A 5,959-nucleotide genomic window follows, 5' to 3' on the forward strand; every position below is an offset into this window, starting at 1 on the left:
CTGAGACCAAGGGTTCAGTTCCCAGGGGACATAAATAGTGGCAAAATGTCTGCCAAATGATTATGTAAATGTTAAAGAGATAGTTCACCCAAAAACGAAAATTATGTCATTAATTACTCACCCTCATGTCGTTCCAAACCTGTAAGGCCCCCGTTCATCTTCGGAACACAAATTAAGATATTTTTGATGCATTCCGAGAGCTCTCTGACCCTCCATAGACAACAAGGATCCTAACACGATCAAGGCTCAGAAATGTAGTAAGGACATCGTTAAAATAATCCATGTGCCATCAGTGGTTCAACCGTAATTTTACGAAGCTACGAGAATACTTTTTGTGCGCAAAAAAAAAAAGAAACGACTTTATAAAAAAATTGTCTCCTCTGCGTCATCCCTGTAGCGCCATTTTGGAGAGTATCACATACGTAAACAACGTATGCAATGTATGTACGTGGATACGTTGTTTATGTTCAGATCAAAGCGTAAACAACATATCCGCATACAGTGCTGCTGACACAGAACAGCAAACGTTGTTTACATATGTGATACTCTCCAAAATGGTGCTATAGGGTGGTGCGGAGGAGATTAATTGTTGAATAAAGTTGTTATTTTTGTTTTCTTTGCGCACAAAAAGTATTCTCGTAGCTTCGTAAAATTACGGTTGTCGTTAGAGTGTTGCAACCATGTTCTGAAATAATGTGCAAGAGCATATGAAATATAAATGCATGATGGTGGCAGAGAGATTCAGTAGCCACCAATAAATACATGATGAATGTTGTGTTTAGAGCCTTCATTGCTTAAACTACACAACAGCTCCAGCCAGCTGTCGTGCAACACTCTGAGGATGTTTGATGTATTTTCCAGGGTCCTTAAAGAGAGCTTCGGTGTCTTGTGAACAAGTATGAATGCAGAGATAATGCCAAAACTCGGAGGTTAGACAAGTTCATAGTGATTGTTTTCGTGTTTGTGACATTGTGTGCTTTACAACTTTTTGCACCAAAATAATTTGTCTGCTTTTGGAAAAACAGCATAAATTAACTTTCTGAAGAAAATGTGAGAGATGTTTGCAAATATAAAACTCACAGGAGGTTTGGATGTCAGGTGTTGCCAGGGCATTGTTGTGTTGTTGCTAATGTATTCCAAGTGGTTGCTGTACTGCTGTTAACATGATTTGGGTGGTTCTTAGATATTGACCTTCTGTTGTAATATTTAATTGTTGTTTTAACAATATGCGAGCTGACATTAAAGTATGTCACTCACTTTGCAAAAAAACAAACAAAACACATCTTGAGAGTCAAAAAGCATTCACTGTGTGATGAAGCCTGTTAGAATGCCCCTAATGCAAGTTATGAAAGCAAAAAATAGCCCTGTATATGTTTTTGTTTTTGCATATTTATAAGATATGATGTAGTTTAGTAACATCACACAAGCAAGAGTGTAAACAAGAAAATGTGACACTGATTTTAGAAAAGAGTTGAACCAAATAGAAAGTTGTATTAAGTGAATTACATTTTAAATAGATTTTGTTTTCTGTTTTGTCATAGTTCCAAACAAAGCTTGAGCAGTATTTACCAGAATATTTGTGCATCGCAGGGCAAGACTGCATTGTTTTGTTCCTGAATTAATTTGTCTAGCGAGCCAATGATTGGAGCTAAGATGCGAGGAAAGGAAATGCAGATGCACAAGTAGAAATGAGAATCACTTGCTTAATTTCTAAATGCCGTTTTGAACAAATCGTTTGAATTAATGATTTAGTGAATCACTCATTAACGTAGTGACTTGTTGCCACCTACTGGCGGTTTTAGTTTCATATTTATTTATCCAAGACAGGCCCAAATCAGCCAAGGTACCAGCACTAAAGCACTCAGCAAACTATTATTTAGTTATTGTTATCAACAAAATCCCCTCATAAATATTGAGATATAATTTTTGTCAATATCGTTCACCGCTATTCTAGGGCAATGAAAGTTAGTGATGTTTTAGGATAGGTTGGTTTTTAAGTGAATCTTAGGGAGTCTGGAGTCCTTGCTAGGGCATTGCTGGTGCTGTTACTGTTGAATTGTTAGTTGGTTGCTCTGGTGTTCTGGGTGATTGCTAATAGGGAAGAAAAGTAGTATGTACAATACAGTGAGTTATGTAATCAGATTACTTTTTTCAAGTAATAGTGATCAATCATGAAAATGATGATTGTTTGTGTAAAAAAATAAAAAAATTATATATATATATATATATATATATAAATACATCTGATTGGTTATGATGACATTTTGGGCAGTACATTGAGATCATATTGGTTAAAGGCGCAATTCACCTTTAGTTGCTGTCCCCTATTGACATGCATTTTTTCCCCCATACATGGAAGTCAATGGGGACCAAGTCAAGTCAAGTCAAGTCAAGTCTGCTTTATTGTCAATTCTTCCACATGTACAGCACATATGAACACAAAAACACAACAGTCTCTTACAGTCCTCTGAGTTGAGTGTAGTAGTCGGATGTAGTCCAGTTTATTGTCCAAAGAGCGTACGTTAGCCAGTACGATGGTGGGGATAGCTGGCTTGTGTGGGTTAGCCGCTAGCCTAGCCCGGATACCTCCGCGCTTACCCCTCTTCTGCTTCCTCTCACGCCGCTTGTGGCGCCTCCGCTGTGGGCGAGATGCAGTAGTGGGGGTCGGTGATGGTGTGGGCCTCCGGAGCAGACCGAGATCCCGCAGCTCTTCGGCGTGCGCAGAGTTTAACTCTAAAAATGTGGTTCTGCCGACATAGAGCAGAAACTCACGACTGTATGCGCGCTTAGAGACAGATAGACGCGACGAATACGTACAAAAACACTGCGACTCACAAGACAAAAAACACGAAAACACCTTTCTGTTGGGAGAGAGAGAAGCCGCAGCGTGTGAACGCGCCGCCATCTTGAGCTACATTATAACTGCAGGTGAACTATCCCTTTAACTTTGGGAGAACTATAAATGCAAATTATATAAATCATGAGTTAAAAGTTTTGGTGAGAAAAAACTTCAAGAATGTTTTCCTGAGCAAGCAGCAGTACAATTCATAAACTTCCTGTTTCCAATTAGATGACATTTACATTTACGTTTAGTCATTTAGCAGACGCTTTTATCCAACGCAACTTAGAAGCAATCAGACCAATGAGAGAGCAACAATATACAAGTGCTGTGACAAGTCTCAGTTAGTCTAGCACAGTGCACATAGCAATTTTTTATTTATTTATTTTTTTTTATATAAATTAGACAGAAAATAATAGGTAAGTGCTAGTATTAATTGGTCAGGTGATGGCGAATAAGATGTGTCTTTAGATGTTTTTTTGAAAATGGCTAAAGATTCAGCTGCTTGGATTGAGATAGGCAGGTCGTTCCACCAGCAGGGGACAGTCCAGGAAAAGGTCCGTGAGAGTGATTTTGAGCCTCTTTGGGATGACACCATGAGCCGTCGTTCACTTGCAGAATGCAAGCTTCTGGAGGGCGCGAAGGTCTGAACTAGCGAGTTTAGGTATTTGGTGCAACAACCGCGCTAAAATCTAATGAGAAAAGATACAAAACACTTACAGACTGCTGTCCTCTCCTGCTGCTCGACTGCTTCTACTAACAAGTACTTGCAAACAAGGTCAATTATACCTGGTTTTGGCCACGCCTTACTACTTATTAACCGAAACTGCTAAGCCACGCGATACGCACAAGAACAAACACGACTTGAGCACACGTTTACCACGGTAAACACAGTAAGCAAAACAATGTGTGCTAGCAACGACAACTGCGCTAAAATCTAATGAGAAAAGATACAAAACACTTACTGTCCTCTTCTGCTGGTCGACTGCTTCGATGATGATGAGAGAAACACAGATGAGAGAAACACAGGTCTAGTATAATTTAGAGCAATTAGCTTTGGTCTCCTTGATCCTTTCCAAAGCAAGGCAATTACAGCCTGAGCTTCACCTCACACCTCTAAGCATGGTTATTTTAAACTAGAAGCTTATTGGTCGTCCCTGTCGTCATTTCCAGGACCTGTGTGAGAGCAGCGCCTGACCGGGTCATGTTGTTTGTCCATCTGTGTGCTTGTGGTTAATGTGTGCTGGTGTTCAGAACACCCCTGAGAGAACAGCCCAGAATTCCTCCATCTGTGTGCGGAATGGCATTTTGTGACATTAGGGACTGCAGGCACGTTTAGACCCGCTGTCTGTCTCCCGTTTCTACATCTGCACACATAATATCCATGCATGAGGGTTATCAATAAGTTACATATTATAGTAATGTCAATAATGCTTCATCAGCAATGATATGCAGATGTACATCATGCTTCAAGAAACCTACTTGCAAAGCTACAGTGCTGTCTAAAAGTTTTAGGCACATGTGTAAAAATGCTGTAAAATGAGGATGCTGTCAAAAATAATGTAATAAATAGATTTTCTTTATCAGTTAACTTCTATTAACTAAATGAAATCAACATTTGGAGTGATCATCCTTTTCGTTTAAAGCAGCTTTTGCTCTAAGTGCACTTGCGCATAGTTTTTTTTTTTTCAGGTAGCTTTGCAGGTAGGTCTCTTGAAGCATCTTGGAGACGTTGCCACATTTCTTCTGGATTTAGTTTTTGAATAAATAGCCTATTAAGTCTAAATATTTAAGTATTTGGCGCTGTGATGAACACCATTATGCGAATACAAAAACATCTGAATGGTTGTTTAAATAATTTAAAGGAATTTCTTTAAATTTCAGGAATACGTATTATCTTTGTTAATAGAACAAACAATTAGTAACTGTATTTTTAGTTCATAGTGCATTAACTAATGTTAATTAATTTATTTGATCTAAAGAAACAAATAAATAAACAGTAGCACTTTGAAATATTACTACAATTTAAAATAACTGTTTAAAGGTTTTACAGTGCCCTCCACTAATATTGGTACCCTTGGTAAATATGAGCAAAGGCGGCTGTGAAAATAAATCTGCATTGTTGGTATTTTTGATCTTTCATTAAAAAAAGTCAAATTTTTTTGAACAATTTTTAATTTAAATAATTTAAAACAATTGAAAGTCGGGAGAAAGTCTCATGATGAAAAACATGTTTTTCTCCAATGCATGTTGGCCACAATTATAGGCACCCCTAGAAATTCTTATGAGTAAAATATTTCTGAAGTATATTCCCATTCATATTTAAATTTTTTTAGCACACCAGGGTGACTAGGAGCAAGACATTGTCCAGCCATGACTTCCTGTTCCACAGGATTATAAATAGGAGGAACACAAAGGCCAAATTCCCCTATTCATACATCACAAGGAATAAAACCAAATAATATATTTCTGATGTGCAGAACAAGATTGTTGAGCTTCACAAAATAGAAAGTGGTTGTAAGAAAAGCGCTAACGCATTGAAAATCCTCATTTCCACCACCATCAGGGCAATAATTAAGAGGTTCCAATCAACTAAAGATGTTACAAATCTGCCTGGAAGAGGACATGTGTCTATATCATCCTAATGCACAGTGAGGAGGAGAGTTTGAGTGGCCAAAGACTCTCCAAGGATCACAGCATTATTGTCCTGATGGAGTGTAAATATATATACACTCCATGAGGAAAATATATATAAAAAAAAAACATAAAAATCAACACAAAAATGTGTCACTGAGCACAAAATGAAGCTTCTGCCATGCCTGTCCCTGTCCTCTGATCTGAACCCTACAGAAAATGACTGGGGTGAACTGAAGAGAAGAAGCACCAGCATGGAGCTGGTATTCTGAATGATCTGGAGAGATTCTGTATGAAGGAATGGTCTCTTATCTCTTATCAGGTGTTCTCCAAACTCATCAGGCATTATAGGAGAAAACGTCTCAGGTTACGTATGTAACCATGGTTCCCTGAGTAGGGAACGAGACACTGCATCCTCTAGGGGTCGCTATGGGGAATGCCTCGTCGTGACCCGTGTCTGAAGCATACATTGAAAAAACCCCAACA

The sequence above is a fragment of the Sinocyclocheilus anshuiensis genome, unplaced genomic scaffold (genome assembly GCF_001515605.1).
Source record: "Sinocyclocheilus anshuiensis isolate Anshui unplaced genomic scaffold, SAMN03320099.WGS_v1.1 scaffold1789, whole genome shotgun sequence".
In the NCBI taxonomy this organism is placed as follows: domain Eukaryota; kingdom Metazoa; phylum Chordata; class Actinopteri; order Cypriniformes; family Cyprinidae; genus Sinocyclocheilus; species Sinocyclocheilus anshuiensis.